Source organism: Gobius niger (genome assembly GCF_951799975.1).
Source record: "Gobius niger genome assembly, chromosome: 16".
Lineage (NCBI taxonomy): Eukaryota > Metazoa > Chordata > Actinopteri > Gobiiformes > Gobiidae > Gobius > Gobius niger.
This window is the reverse complement of record NC_136867.1, coordinates 7,394,691-7,411,399: the sequence shown is the minus strand read 5'-3', so window position 1 is coordinate 7,411,399 and position 16,709 is coordinate 7,394,691. Positions and strand designations below refer to the sequence as shown.

At 42.9% G+C, this 16,709-nt stretch overlaps 1 protein-coding gene across 1 annotated transcript in view; it reads left to right on the top strand.

The window, feature by feature from the left end:
• Window positions 1-16,486, top strand: part of nrd1a (nardilysin a (N-arginine dibasic convertase)) — a 104,942-nt gene extending 88,456 nt beyond the window's left edge. Inside the window, exon 32 of the mRNA XM_079573851.1 lies at window positions 16,469-16,486. The gene's annotated coding sequence lies outside the window, so the exon portion shown is untranslated. The remainder of the gene's footprint in view (window positions 1-16,468) is intronic.
• The last annotated feature ends 223 nt before the right edge of the window (window positions 16,487-16,709 follow it).

Genomic DNA, 16,709 nt, shown 5'->3' with positions numbered 1-16,709 from the left:
TTCCAGGATGACAAAGCCTGGATTCATCGGGCTCACATTGTGAAAGAGTGTATCAGGGAACAGGGATGGATTGGCCCCTGCAGAGTCTTTGGGGTGTGCTGGAGACGGCTTTGTGCAGTGGCCACACTCTCCCAAAGCTAAAGTCGGTCCAGTGAAACACTACAGCGCTGTGTAAGAGAGGCTACAGGGCAGGGGTCGGCAAGTTTGCGTCACGAAGGGCAGATTTTCATCATTGCCAAAACACCGAGGGCCGGAGCTCACCATTGCAGCCTAAAGTTAAGAACCATGTCCCACAAATGCCAATGTTTTGCCTCACTGGTTCTAAAGTGGTCCAGCTCCGAGACCCGCTATTATCTTAAAGGAATAGGCCACCGTTTTTATATACTAAGATATGTTCTTACCTCACTTTAGTCGAGTTAATATATCCCCGTCTGGTCATTGTCCGCGCGCTCTGTCACGCAAACGGAGCACATACGCAGCCTCTCCCATATGTGACATAGCTCCGAAAAAGCTCACGATAGAAGCTACCAAGCTCTTCCACGTGTTCCCTATTTAAATAAAGTTACGTGAAGTGTTTTCATGCGAAGTATATTTACACAGAAATGTAACGTGTCGATTTTATAAGCAAATAAAAAGGGGGACTATATTGTGAGGCGTAATGATACGAGGAGTAAAACGTCCGCGCAGTAACTCCTAAAGGTTATTGACGGAAGTGAGCGGGGGGAAGTCTTTAGGAGTTACTACGCGGACGCTGTGCTCCTCGTATCATTACGCCTCACAATATAGTCCCCCTTTTTATTTGCTTATAAAATCGACACGTTACATTTCTGTGTAAATATACTTCGCATGAAAACACTTCACGTAACTTTATTTAAATAGGGAACACGTGGAAGAGCTTGGTAGCTTCTATCGTGAGCTTTTTCGGAGCTATGTCACATATGGGAGAGGCCGCGTATGTGCTCCGTTTGCGTGACAGAGCGCGCGGACAATGACCAGACGGGGATATATTAACTCGACTAAAGTGAGGTAAGAACATATCTTAGTATATAAAAACGGTGGCCTATTCCTTTAATAACAAGCTGCAACCCAAATGAAACTGTAATTTGTCATATCTGATAAAATATTGTATTTACCACATGTTTTTATCGAACGAGACTGAAATTATGATCAAAACAACCCAATAACATTCATTGTAACAGACTCCAGTGTGTTTCTGTGTAGTTTCAGATGGAAAATATTGAAAAAAGCGTTCCCTACAAGCTCACGGCCCAATTTTGAGTCCCGACCCACCAGTTGAGAATCACTGTTATACATTATATATGACCAAGTGGAATGTTCTGCAAGGACATTCAAAAAATACTCTATAAAAAGACACTATTTCTCGCATTTTAGAGTACTTTAAAGGAGCTATATCATGCTATTTTAGCCATTCCAAAGTTAAGTATAGGCATTTATATGATATATTGTACCTCTACCACTATTGAGCACTCATTTTTGTGATAAATATAAGTGTTTTCTGGAGGTATTTTTCAAACCCGGAAGACACAACGCTTCGATTCAGTTAACTCCGCCCCCTCTCTCCGCACATACAACTTTACCGTAATATAAATAAACAGCAATAAGTGAAGATACTTCACAATGCAGTTATACGGAGTTGACATCTGCAACACAGCTTCATAAATGGCTAACACACAAGCTAATATGCTAACACACACATGCTAATATGCTAACACACACATGCTAATATGCTAACACACACATGCTAATACACGTTTGGACTGACTCACCGCTCTGCTCCATCGCTGTTTACATTTTGGGACTCGCGTTGGTTATAAAAGTTAATCCACTTTGATTCTGGCGAAGGTTCACCAAACATCCATCAGAGACAGTCACAGAAAAACACAATTTTGGCTGATAGTCGCTGAATCCCGGAGAAAAAAACAACTTCTGACGGGAGTGGCCTCTTCTTGAAAAAGGTTGAATAAACTCCCGTCCTCGTAGCCAAACGCGCTTCTTTTTCTCCGTGACATTATCGTTAGTTAAGAATAAAGAACAGGTGTGTCCAGAATAGGTTATAACGAGCTCCATCTTCAGCTGCAGCGCAAATCAGCGCTGATCTGTTCAGACGCTCAAGGGTGTTTGTTTTGGCCACAGCTGACCTGGAAGCACCGCGGGCACATCCTTTATTTTTTTATTTTTTTTTATTCACTTTTTTTTCTCTCTTTGTTTCTCTCTTACAACAGAAATAATTAAAAAGCTGTTTTACAAATTAAAATCCGTCCGTAAGCATAGAGTTAAGACATTACATTACAGACGTCGAGCACTTCCGTTCCGCTGTTACGACACAACTGAACACTCAGTCGTTCACCAGGAGAGGGCGCAGAGGATTACTGAGAGCTGCGTGAATGAAGCCACAAACCACTCTGGGGGTGTTTTTGATAAGGAAATAGCATAACAACATGGCTAAAAGCTCTAAAAAGTCAATTTTGCATGATATAGGACCTTTAACAGATATTTGATCCCTTAGTTGCATAATAATATTTCTCAAAATCATCTTGGGGGCCAGAGGTTCTGTGCAAAAGGGCCGGATTTGGCCCCCGGGCCTGACGTTGCCTACCCCTGCTATAGGGGTTTAGTGCAGCAGATAGATTATGTTGCTATGTAAAAATCCCAGTAAAATAAAAGATCCTAATAAATAAACAAAGAAGACCTGTGCTGTCCCACATCCTGACAGTGCATTGCTCCGATGTTCCAGTCCCTGCTTGTTTGGCCTTTAAGCGGCGCAGCTTGGTTTGACGGGTGCAGCGTCCTAAGCCACCGCGGTTTGTCTACTCCTTTATCCAACTCGAGCCGTAATCTTACAACTCCCCGTCGGCCGCTCTGTCCGCTACAAAAGCTAGCTTAACATAGCCGCAGAGCATAAAAGCAGAGCCACTTTCACCAATCGCCTTTTGGACCTTTAAACAAGTGTAGCCTGGCTAAAGCTCTCATTACGGAGGAATTACGGTCCGAAAAGGGGAGGAAAAAAAGGGGGAGGCTTTGTCTGAGATGGTCGGCTCCCGGCGCCACGGGGGAATTAACGGCGAGTGAAGAGTGCACTGAGGGACTTGGAATAATCCAGTGGAAAGATTGCTTTGTGCTGGGCCCTGTAGTGTGGAAGGCTTCAGCACCGCGGACAGCGACGGGCTTAGCTAAATGCTCTCTGCTCGAAACTATAGGTCTGAGTATTAGCTCTGTACAATTACTAAATGAGAGTCTATTCTTTCTATAATAGTCTGTCTGCAGGGGGCGGCCTGTGAACGGAGCTGGTTTTGATTATAGTGACTTCTTAATGTTGCCTTCAGGGAACACATGTCATATAGAGTGTAATTATTGTATAGTTGCACCATGAGGGAGCAGGCAGCAATGGTAATTCTGCTCTTTTCAATACTTTTTTTTTCTTTTTTACCCTTAATCATATTTTAAAGGTGCTTTTTATTTATACAAATACGAAAGATAATTATATTTGTGTGTATTTGACCTTGTAGTGACCCAGTGGCTGAATGAGTGGTCAGCATGCCGCCTTTACTTTCCAGCACAGTGTTTTCACTTAAAGAGGGGGTATGATGCTTTTTTCAATCACATAGCACCAGTCTATATCACACTACAATGATGACCAAACCTTCTGTTGGTCTGTAAATGCAGTAAATTAGAATAACTGCCTTGTATAAAATTGCTCTCTCAAAATGGCTGTAGTGAATGTCTTGAAATAGGCCTCTGTCTCTTTAAGAACCTCTGAGCCTTTCAGACACGCCCCCTCCACACTCTGGTTGGTTACTCGGCTGGTGACGAAAGCTCGGAGGCGTCTCCAGGAGGTGGGGGCGTTCCTAGGAGGACTCAGGCAAACCTATCCCTAAAATGGCCGCCATCAGAGTTTTTACAGATTACTCAAAAATACGTGAATGTGCCAAGGCAACACTTCAGGCATGTTTTTAATGAGGGAATGACATAACAACATGATGTAAAGCTTGAAAAAGTCCATTTTGCATAATACCCCCCCTTTAAAAAGTTGCATAATGCAACTCTAAAGTTGTTTCCTCTAAATCACACCTGGTCGAGGTTGGTGTAGGTTCCCCCTGCCACTAAAACATGTACTATGGGCCAGAATGAATGAGAGTGTGGATGTGGGGCAACAGAGTCCAATGTACAGTATGTTCATTAAACCTATATCGCCATTTGTATCATTTATACATGGATTTGTGAGCCCTCTAATCAGTGTGATTTTTGTTTTTTTAATAACTTATTACAGGTATATCATCAGATACTTGTAATGCAGACGTCAGTAATCCATGCTCCAGAGGGGAAAAATGGAGACGTCTAAAATGGCTGCTGGCGCTATGGGTTTCTTACAATCTTCTTCTGGTCAGTAAACTAAAGATTTAAACGACAATTAGGTATATTTAAAGGCACACTGCGTAACATTTTGGACTAAACTGTTGCCATCAATACAAAACGTGATCCAAATGACCAGAAAGTTCTATGTTTGCAGTGAGTAATCAAAGAATGGATTTGGATGAGGACCTAACCTTTTCAAACGTCAAATTCTGCTGCCTTTAGTCGACATCTCCATGGAGACGAGCTGGAGACGGACCCACTCCCGGTAAAGTTAGTCATGTCTTTGGAGAGCTGAGACACGTGTCTGTCTGTGCATTAATGAGGTATTTTTCAATTATGAAAATTTCAGTTTATTTATTGGGTAAAATGTTACACAGTGTGGCTTTAAATTAAAATCATGGGGGGGGAAATGATATATGTCACTTCATTACATGTTTTCTATTTGTCTGATGGTTCAATACAAAGCTTGTCATGTCTCAAGCTAAACCAGATGAGAGCGTCTGGTCTAGTAGTGGTGGGAGCAAGAACATTTTAAAAAGTAGTCACCTGGACTGAAGAGGCTTCTCCAGCACCGAGGCTCCACTTTCGAGACACTAGTTAGTTTTTGTACATGTTTTAGTGGTAGGGTAGTGATTTATTTGGGTGCCGGACCAGGGGGACCCCAGACCTGAAGAAGCCTCTTGGAATCAGAGACAAACCCTCTTCACTCGTGGACATCCTAATCCGGACGACAGCTCTTTGTCCCGGGCCGTCTTTAAAACCCCGCCTTCCGGAACACGACGCCGAGCAGCGCCTCCATCGTGAGACAGGAAGAGCCCGTCTAACAAACGTGTTGCTCAGATCAAAGAGGAGAGAGAGAGTAACCTGCAGCTGTGCTCCGCCTGCTCCTCCTCTCGTCAGCCACGCTCGGGGAATAGCAGGTCCTTCCAGGTGAGCCTCTGCCCAACGCCGGCTTATTAGAGGAAGCTCTACGTGGGATGAGCGCAGATGTCATTCATTTTAGTGTCGATGTTTGCAAAAGTAAAACTAAAAATAACTTTTGGAGTACTGAAATCAAAGGATGAATGAAAACACAAATCTGGGTTTGTTTGATGGAAAACTGGTTTAAAAAATGTTAGATGTACAATAGATGTAGGAATAAATGTGCAATCAAGGTTTTGGTTTGTGTGACTGGATAGAAATGAGAAATGAGCAGCGAGGTTTAGCGATACTGAGGTTTTGACGACTACAATAACCTAACCTCAAAAGGCTGAGTGTTTTTTTTTGTCTCTCTCTCTGGCATTTGAGTGTGTGGCCTCTGATCTCAGGTTTAGTGCTGCAACAGATGAAAGATCTGAGTTTCCATAAAGCAGATTCTGAAGTGTTTAAAGAAGGGGTATTATGCTTTTTTCAATCACATAGCACCAGTCTATATCAAACTACTAATGATGACCAAACCTTCTGTTGGTCTGTAAATGCAGTAAATTAGAATAACTGCCTTGTATAAAATTGCTCTCTCAAAATGGCTGTAGCGAATGTCTTGAAATAGGCCTCTGTCTCTTTAAGAACCTCTGACCCTTTCCGACACGCCCCCTCCACACGCTGTCTGTGGCATCAGTGAGGAGGGGGTTCTGCTGAGGAGCAGTGGTTGGTTACTCGGCTGGTGACGAAAGCTCGGAGGCGTCTCCAGGAGGTGGGGGCGTTCCTAGGAGGACTCAGGCAAACCTATCCCTAAAATGGCCGCCATCAGAGTTTTTACAGATGACTCAATAATACGTGAATGTGCCAAGGCAACACTTCAGGCATGTTTTAATGAGGGAACGACATAATAACATGATGGAAAGCTTGAAAAAGTCGATTTTGCATAATACCCCCCCTTTAAGTAAGTAAGTGCTTTATTTGCCATTGTACAACCGCACAACGAAATTATGTTCAGGTGTTAGTCCTGAGCCGCTGCGACTGAGCCGTGCCGCCAGCGTGGGCCAAACTGACCCGCATGGTTTCCACTACAGCAGCGTGTAGCGCAGGGGTGTCAAACTCATTTTGGGTGGTGGGGCGAAACTCAGCTCCCACGGGCGGGTCGGGGGCCGCATGTAATGTAAACAGGAAAATACTATTGAGAAAATGTTCACAATAAATGAATTATAACAATAAGCTGTGATTTGGTCAAAGCCCCGACTTGACTGTGGCCTCATCAATAACAACGGCTTACACTTGTATTGCACTTTACAAGCCTGAGCCACAAGTTTTGTCATCGTAGCCACAGCCGCCCTGGGGCAGACTGTCCATTTACCAAATGGCTATAATGTGTTGTTCATATCCTGAGCTCTTATTATGTCAGTGCCCTCTGTGGACACGTGTGAAAATCTGTCCCTTTTTTTTTTTCATTTAAACTGCCCCCTTGTGGCTGGAATGAGCATTCTGGTTATTATTTAAAAATTCATAACTCCGCACAGGAATGGGCCAGACTTCCTTTTTTTTTTTTTTTAACATACTCTGGAATTTATGCTCTACAGGCCGGGGGCCGGATTAAATCATCTCGCGGGCCGGATCAGGCATAGTGTAGTGGAAACCATAGCACCTGGAGGGAACCTGACTGGCTGCCTATTTCAGAGCGTGGTGTCCTGCACTGGTCGGCTCCTCCTCCTTCCTCCTGTGAAAACAGTCTTCCACCATCTTCTGGACAGAGCTTAGCAGTTCATCTGTTTTATTCTCCAGTGAACTAGCCAGAACAATAGTCGTGACAGAAGGCATGTGTGGCTTGGCTGTGAGTCTTGCCCGGATACCTCCTTGTTTGTCCCTTTTTTTGTTCCCCCGTAGCACCTCTTGTGCGGCCTCTGCTGTCTCTACTCAGAAGACGACCCTATGTGAGTCCATCCCGGGTTTATATTAGTGGCTGTTCCCCAGAGGTGTTCTGAATGTCGGGGAAAGGTGGAAGCTGGACTCCTGCAGGGCGCTGACTTTGGGCAAGACTATGGTTGATCTAAAACAGGGGTTCCCAAACTTCTCAGTAAAGTCTAATTAGCATTTATAATAATTTAGGCAAAAACATTTAAAATATGTTTTAATGATGTTAGTTTAGATACTGTATTTTGATATGTGGCTTAATTTCACTTTAAATCAAAAATACATCAAATTCAGTGTAAAAAATACTGTCTCAAAACGACCCCCAAGTCAGTGTCCCGTGAGCCCCCAGGCTGCCCCGACCTCCACTTTGGGAACCGCGTGGTCTAAAAGTAACATTCTTGTTCTTTTAGCAGTTTGGGGCGACGGCGGCGCAGAGAGAGCGGGCTGTCTTGCGGTCAGAAGATCGGCGGTTCGAATCCTGCATGGACGCTGTTGTTGTGTCCTTGGGCAAGACACTTCACCCACCTTGCAGTTCGATTCACTTGCAGGGGCGGACTGGGACTGAAAAACAGCCCTGGACTCTGACCAGCCTGGCCCAAATTAGCGTAATTGTGATACTTCCACAAATACATATTTTAACCTCTTACCACCCGCCTTAACATTAACGAGTGCATTTTCCCCAGTTCGGCTTTTTATTATTGTTTTTTTGATTGGTGTCATCAGCAAAAAGAACTGGAAAGGTGGTCGTAGAAACAGAAGCAAAATCATTAATATAAATAATAAATAATAGTGGTCCCAAAATGTAACCTTGTGGTACACCATACTCCACGGAATTACTTTTAGATTCATGTTTTTTTTATACTGGGCTTTACCCAAATCTAAAAGCTTCTCGACTGGAGATCAACAATGTAACGCCTCATTTGAAAGCTAAGACCTACAAAAGTGATGTTTTTTTTTTAATGATGTTTTTCTATCATTTTTTGTCCGTGTTTTTCTCACGTTTTTGTAGGTTTTTTGTCTATGTTTTTCCTCATGTTTTTGTTGACTTTTCATCCTCTTTTTCTCACTATTTTGATGCTTTTCTTTTTAGCTTTTAGATTTGGGTAAAGCTCGGTTGAGGCGGGACCGGTGGCCCTAGAGCCAGTGGCCCTTCTGCGCTCCTCCAGTTCCTTTCCCTGTTCACTTGTCGCGTTGAAAAAGTGCTCTGGGAGACGCAAAGGTTTTAATTAGCTGCGCGGTGCAACATGGGGACCCTATAGTCGTGAGTTCAACTCCCAGATCCGACAGGGCGCAGTGATTCTCAGTCATTTCAATTGGAAATAACTTCATTTAGGCTTTTTTTCCCCGCACTCCTCTCTCTCTAAACCCAGCTACGTATATATGCGCACTCTCCGGTGAAGCTGCTGCCCCCTCCCACCGGGACTTAGGGGGGAGGTGGGCGGATGGGTGGCAGGCAGGCAGCAGCAGCAGCAGCGTCAACGGGGGCAGTATAGTCCCACACGCCCTCGCTGCTGGTGCTGGTGGTGGTGGTGGCGGCGGCTCGGAGCGCGTATCCTCATCACTGCCTTGGATGTAAGGACGCCTGGATAGGGATGGACGGATCGGGATGACGCCTCGGTTCTTCTGGCCGGAGTAGAGGCGAACACGCGGGCGACTCGTGGCGACAGCGCGCGCCTTTGAGCCCATCCGAGTGGAACAGGTGGCTCCGCTGCGCACCGCACTGAAAGGTAAAGATTTTTTTTTTCTTCTTCTCCTTCTTGCTGTGTGCACGTACAGTTGGGAGAGCGCGCGGAGCGAGGGGGGATGCGATGTATAAGGGGGCTCAATGTGGGGCTTTGTGCGCAGAGAGCGGGTCCGGTTAAAGATGAGAGAAGCGACGGATAAGTCTGCGAGGTTGGAGCCTATTCTTATTCTTAAAGATGCGATACGGAAGTAAGTTTATAGCAACAAACAGCAAAGCCTGATTGGGAAGACACTTAAAGCAACTAATCGTCCAAACGGCCATATCGCAAGACATCGCCGTATCGCGATTTTTGTCAGGCGCAGTTGCACGATATTGAAGTAACTTACAATATGTGATACGACGGTGCAATATCGCGGTCAGGATATTATTGCGAAATTATTGCGATATTTCACGAAACCGTTTCATCGATATGTTCCGTTCTAATTGTGTTTGATTACAATGGTTAGTAGTTTTTTAGCAAATTGTGTCAAAAAAAGACTAAAACTGAATTAATTAGGACATTTTTAACTAATGCTTAACTTTAGGCTGAGTTTGCCAAAAAATGCGTCGATACAATGTTTTTTTTTTTGCAATATATTGTGCTGCCTTACAAACAATATAGGTAGCGTTCACGTGACATCACAACATTCTAAAGAGCCTATAGTTTAAAATTGGGGTGGAGGGCAACTGATGGTAACTATGGTAACAGTGGTAACTGACAAAATACATATTATTATGTCTTTGTTTTTTGGCTCATGTCTCAGTCATTACTGGAGGAATCCACATGAAACAAAAACTGTCACAAAGTTCATTATCTCCTCTGTCAGCACATATGAACTAATTTCCAATTATTTTCTCAGAAAAAACGTCACAAAGTAGTGAGAATATGCAAAAACATGAGTGTGACGTTGTCCAATAGAAATAATATCACAGGTTTGTGAGTCCAATCGCGATCAAACACTGAAGAGGAAAAACATTTGTTTTTTAGTTTTTGAGATTTCTTAGAAAACTGTATTTCTCCCATAGAGTTGTATTGGCCCTGCCCTCCATCTGACATTATGACATCATCACATTCTAAATCATGAACGCTACCTATTGTATCGCGATATCAGGTGATGTAATACCATGGTAACTAATAGATAAAAAAAGGCCTGTAAATCCATGGTACTTACCGTGGTAATTACTAGTACTTGTGTGGTCATTCAAGGATACTACAGCAGCGATTCCGAGGTAGTAAATGTGGTACTTGATACATTCAGCGGTAATTTCTAGAAATTATGTATGATTTAGTTCGGATTGTATAATAATAATAAGCACAGAAAAAACACTAGCAATACATCAGTACCTGCTACCATAACTCACTTTGATTTATATATTATATTATATATTATTTTCCGACAACATCTTCACACAACTAGATCATGCCAACACCAACACCAAATTTCCTTGTACCTCATAAGTTTTCATAAGTTTTTTTTTTTTCCGAAGCCTTTCTCAATAGTCTTATTTCTTACCTGGTTTGAGTGACCCATAAAAACAAAACTTGTTGCATATTTTGTAACAGAAAGTGGGCACAATATCTAACAGTCTTTGTGTCTCATGTCAACAAAACAAACCCACAAATTTAATCCAGTTTTCCCATTTCATCACCACCAAAAAGCTCTACTGGGAACTTTTACAACTTTCAATACATTTGTCCTCACATGTGTGTCGGTAATCTACGTCAACAGTTTCAAAGTGACGTCACCTAAAACAATTGCGGTCTTTGCGATGCTTAAACACTCTTTAAAGAGTTCGATTCACTCACACTGCGGCGGTTTTTCGAAACACTCGTACGGGATGGTGTTAAACCATTGCGGATCTTGGATGAGCGCTCGGGGCGGTGTGTATTAGAGCGGATTGCATTTTCAGGCACAGAAAATGGTCTCATGACTTATTAAAACGCTTCATCAAGCCTTTGTTTATATGCGGCTGCAGAGACTTAAACTAGAAAGTGCAGCTGACGTCCTGTGTCTTTTCTTCTAGGGTTCGTTTTTTGGCGTCGAGCGGATGGAAGCCTCCCCCCGGTAAGGCCAGCGCATTGTAAAAGCCGTGTCATTCATTTTAGACTGGTACTTTGTGCAGCAAAAAGGCCCCAAATAGACTGAATGTGATTGTGAGAGCTGAGAGAGGTGTGTGCATGCGAGGAAAGGCGGCTGCAGCCCTGTCTCTGCGTCTCTCTATAGTGAAGCCCTTCGACTGTCAGGAGAGGAGCATAACCCATACAATTGATCGACTGAGCAGGTGCGTCTTCATCCTCTGGGCTTGGATGGTTCGTTCAAACGCAAGCCTTTTTCAAAAGTCAAAGCCTCAAATCCTCATTGAAATAAGCTAGTGTTTTCTTTCGGATGTTTAAAGCATACATATGAGGGCTGGGTACCATTAAACCATACCAATATGCAGTGGCGGCTTGTGATGCAAACTCTAGGTGGGGCTATAGCACACCGTGTTAGTTGTACATGTTTTACCTTCAGATATACTTTTACATTTCAGACTTAAAATAAGTATGACATATCAGCAAATACACAGAGGACTTACTTTACAGATGACTCTCGTTTACTACAGACACAACAAGGCAAAACGATTTTACTATAAACTGTGGTCTAACCCTAACCCCAAACCTAACCCTAACCCTAAACCTAACCCCAAACCTAACCCTAACCCCAAACCTAACCCTAACCCTAACCCCAAACATAACCCTAACCCTAAACCAAACCCTAACCCCAAACATAACCCTAACCCTAACCCCTAACATAACCCTAACCCTAAACAAAACCCTAACCCCAAACATAACCCTAACCCCAAACATAACCCTAACCCTAAACAAAACCCTAACCCCAAACATAACCCTAACCCTAACCCCTAACATAACCCTAACCCTAAACAAAACCCTAACCCCAAACATAACCCTAACCCTAACCCCTAACATAACCCTAACCCTAAACAAAACCCTAACCCCAAACATAACCCTAACCCCAAACATAACCCTAACCCTAAACAAAACCCTAACCCCAAACATAACCCTAACCCTAACCCCTAACATAACCCTAACCCTAAACAAAACCCTAACCCCAAACATAACCCTAACCCCAAACATAACCCTAACCCTAACCCCTAACATAACCCTAACCCTAAACAAAACCCTGACCCCAAACATTACCCTAACCCCTAACATAACCCTAACCCCAAATATAACCTTAACCCTAACCCTAACCCCAAACATAACCCTAACCCTAAACATAACCCTAACCCCAAACATAACCCTAACCCCAAACATAACCCTAACCCTAACTGCTACATTACTTAATTTAAACCCTAACGATGCACTTACCTTAAGCAAAATGATATGAGAGCATAAACGAGTCTTTTATGTCCTGATAAAAGTTGACAGAGATACACGTATATGACGTGAAACGCAGCGTAAACAGTGGACTCACCGCAGTATCGTTGTCGTAGCGTGTCTGTTTAGCCTCTTTGAAACTCCACAAACTCCACGGCAGCTTCCACACTTCATCTTCCGTCGCCAGCAAAATGTTCAGTTGCCAAAAAAACAAAAAACAAAGAATATCCGCGCAATCCCCCAGCCATCAGCTAGTTTCTTCAGTGTTTTGTTTTGAGAAGCCGCGTGCGAGCGAGCGTGACCGATGAGGAGCCTCTGCGTGACTTCAGCGTGCTTTGCATGATCCGGGATTCGGTCCCAGTGTGTGTGTGTGTGTGTGTGTGTGTGTGTGTGTGTGTGTGTGTGTGTCTGTGTGTGCACTCCCGACTGCCATCTACTGGTCACTGTCATGTTTGTGTGTTTGTGTATGGGAAGTGCAGGGCTAATAAAAAAAGTTTGCTGGTCTTTCTAGCAAAAATCGTGATCAGATGCATAAAACGACAGTGATCATACACATTAATGACATTAGGCAATTAGTTATGATATAAAATAAGCGCTAATAATTAATACAATTTCTTCTTTTGTAAAAAAATCAATGCCGTCCCTGCCAGTATGGTATTGAAATAAAAGTTACTACTGGCATCAAAGAAACATCAGTATCAAAAGCAGGTACCGAAAAAAATATATGCTGATTGGTCCAGGGACAGCATTACAAGAAGTGACTCAAATAAATGATACAAATGTCAAATAAATGGTCTTTTATGGAATACATTTACTTTATTGTTCTGTTTTCCAGCTCTAAATGACAAATGTTTTAGAATAGGTATCAAACAGACGACACCCAGTATGTCCCAAATGTCAAGAACCTTCATTGAACAAATGTCCGGAATTCAAGGCTTTTGTCCTGGATCCTGAATCGAGCCCAGACTGTCCCGAAAAATATCCTACTGAAAAGTCTACAGACACGGAGGCACGGGTCATGTCAGCAGGTGATACATCGGTCTGGGATTGTAACCGATACCAGGGATCGCTGTAAACTTTGAGGACAGAGACGAGAGAGAGTGCCTGATGTGCCAGTTTTGGAACTTTTATGCCTTTCTCTTTCCCTGATAAAACACGCCTCATTTCCTCACCGCGTTGCACTACTCACTCATCCCTGCTCGAAACCGTTTTGGTGATCAGCGAAAACAACACTTAAAACAGTCCTCAAGCCTTTGAAAGAGCCGTGTACTTTCCCCGCTGTGCTCGCTGAAGCATGAAATCTATTCTGTTGGAAGTGGGTTTGGAAAAAAGAGTTTGGACCACAGTTGGCAATTACAAATGTTTAGCCGCCCTATTCCATTGCTCTCGAAACCAAAATAACGGCGATGATAATAATAATAATGGGTGCAGAGCCTGTCAAGTACGAAAGACACAACGTTTTCATACCCGATGTCGCTTCGTCCTCGGGCGAAACACATCCCCATCCGCCTTGCCTGAGTGCGAACGCGATGTGCGGTAGCTGGAGGGCCCGACTGTGCAGGTGGGCGCACAAACCACGCACCAGCTAACTTCCCCAGTACGGGACTCTCTTGTGGAAGCCTTGAAAGCCGTCAGTGTAAAGGCGGCTGCATGTTATGTGCCAGGGAAAAGTGTCAGAAAATAGTGTAAAAAAAACTATTTCAAAAGCAAGGCGTCTAAAAGTGGTTACCGGATACGTGGAGCAACAGAAGCCAAGAATCTCCACGTTTGTGCACTGTATTTTGTGTGATCGTGGCAGTGTATAGGGCTGTGCAATTCATCGAAATTCGATGACGATTTCGATTACAACAGTAAACTATTACCAAATTAGCATAATCGCAATTATAATTATTATTATTTATTTTTTGCACAGCAGACTAGTGTTAATTTTGACAACATATTTTAATGTAGTTTTAGTCTTAGTCTTAGTCTTAGTGTAATTTGATTTTAGTCTAGTTTCAGTCAAAAAAAATCTTCAATTTTAGTCTAGTTTTAGTCGACTAAAATTGCATGTCAATTTAGTAAATTTAAGACTAATTTAGTCGACTAAATTTAAGACTAATTTAGTCGACTTATATTTATAATATTCATTATAATCATATTTAATCTTGTTCCTCTGCTTCATGGAGCTGCTCCACATGAACAAAGCTCAGAGCTGATCCTCTAACAGTGATTGTAAATGATCTGAGGCTTTTTCAGACGGTCAATAGAAGTTTGGATGATTTTAGTCTCTCCTTTTCATTTTTATTTAGTCTTATTTTAGTCGACTAAAATATCTGGACATTTTAGTCATAGTTTTAGCCTCATGAAAAACTTTTAATTTAGTTTTAGTCCAATTTTAGTCGTCAAAAATAACACTGACTAAAATTAAGACTAAATATTTTAGTCGACGAAATTAACACTGAAGCAGACTTGCGTTATTTCATGGCGCTGGGATTATTTTCCCTTCGCTTTTCACGTGCCACGGCTCGTGCTTTCACCTGACATAAAAACAAACGGCGCTGTGTGATGATGTCATCAGGCCGCGCTGCTCAGTTTGCTTGCGCAGGTGTGAGGGCCTGGCCAGCAGGGGGCAGGTGTGAAACAGGGACCTCTCTTTAATCAAGGCGTACTTGAAATCATTTGTACTTTTATGACTGTCCAGATAACATAAAAATATCATCATAGTGTTTTGATTAATAAATAAATAAATAAAATATAGATCGCCTTTTTTTTAAAGCCAACAAATAATCGTGATTATTATTTTTTCAATAATCGAGCAGCCCTAGCAGTGTAGAGCAAATGTTTTGGACTTTTCTTTTCATTCGATGCATAAATGTCTAAACCTTACCTTTCGAAAGTCACTCTGAGCCTGTAGCGCAGCCACCTCCACCTGCCTTCTCTTCCCACACTTGGGTATTAGCGCTATGTGGGTCGGTGCGGCGAGCTGCTTATCCTGATGGGAAAATAGTGTTCGGGGAGCGACGCCTTGAATTATTGAGGCCCTGGGGTTTTTAAAATTGCAGAGACTTTACTGTGATTTCAGCCAAAGTCCCCCCTTCTCTCCTCCTCACGATATCGGTCATGATTTAGGAATGGGTGTGTGACGGCTAACAGCTCGCGGGCCGCTCCCCCCCCTTTTTTTCCTCCTCCGCCGTGTATATATATCTGCTTTCCGTGCGAGCCGGGGGAGATGGGGCATTATTCTGCTCATTTCTGTGACGGCATAAATCAACAGGCGGCCGTGAGTAAAAAGCAAAACAAGGCACGGCAGAGGGAAAGGTCGCTTATTGAGAGCGAATTAAAAAATGTGGATGTTTTCGGGGGTTTGGAAGTGGCTAGAGTGGTCTTCTTAATGCGGGGCTTCGCTGGAGTGGTAATAGGATTGTGGGAAGCGGAGAGAAGAGAAACCTTTGATGACAGTGAATAAAGAATTTTAGCCAAGGAGAAAAGATGGTTTGAAAGGGGGAGCGAAGGAAGCTATATTTGTAAAGATGGACCAAATCAAGACCGCAAAGTCCATGGTTCCTCTAGTTCCATTCCAGTGAGACTCGGATACACTCCAGGTAGTGCCCCTTTTGATTTTTGAGCCCCTGCTCTTTACAGCTCTCTGCACGGCCCTGTAGTGCAGTCAATCGATTAAAATACATCTTGTCATAGTCGAATCATCACTTTAATACTCCAATGCTCTTATCAAGTACCTCAGATATACAGCAAACGTGGGATGTGGGCGGGTCGGGTTAGAAAGCACCCTTATTTAATTGTATTTTTTCCCTACACAATGTAAAGTTCATTCTTATCCATAAATATCGCTCAAAGTCGGCGATGTTCTGTTGAATGTCAAGTTTTATGGGGTAGATGTATCATTAGCTTATTTGGTTTTCACAAGTTTGGAGAAAAGAGTCCACACTACAAAAGGAAATATCACGCATTGGCTTAAATGACTTGAATTGAGGAAATGTATCTTGTTTTGAGCGGTTTTCACTCATTTAGACACTTTTCCTGATCGGACCAAGTTTGCTTCGCTTGTTTGAGGACATTTCAGACCAGTTCTAGGGTAAATCTCGCTTGAAATAAGAAAGACCAATTTTCTTACCCCATTGGCAAAGAAAATGACCTGAAACAAGGACGAAATGTATCGAAACGAGTCAGAAACATCTCAGAACAAGTGAAATAATCCAGGACAAATGCCCAAGAACTTCTTAACTAGTCAAAACAACAAAAATTTGGATCATTATGCTCAAATTGAGATGTTTGTACTGATCTAGTTAAATACTTTTTGCAGTGTCCAGCTCTTTTGCTCCAAATGCGGCACAACAGCAGTGCCCAAGCACATGTGACAGCCTCATGTGATGAAGATAATCATGATCAGAGCTAAAATAACAAGGC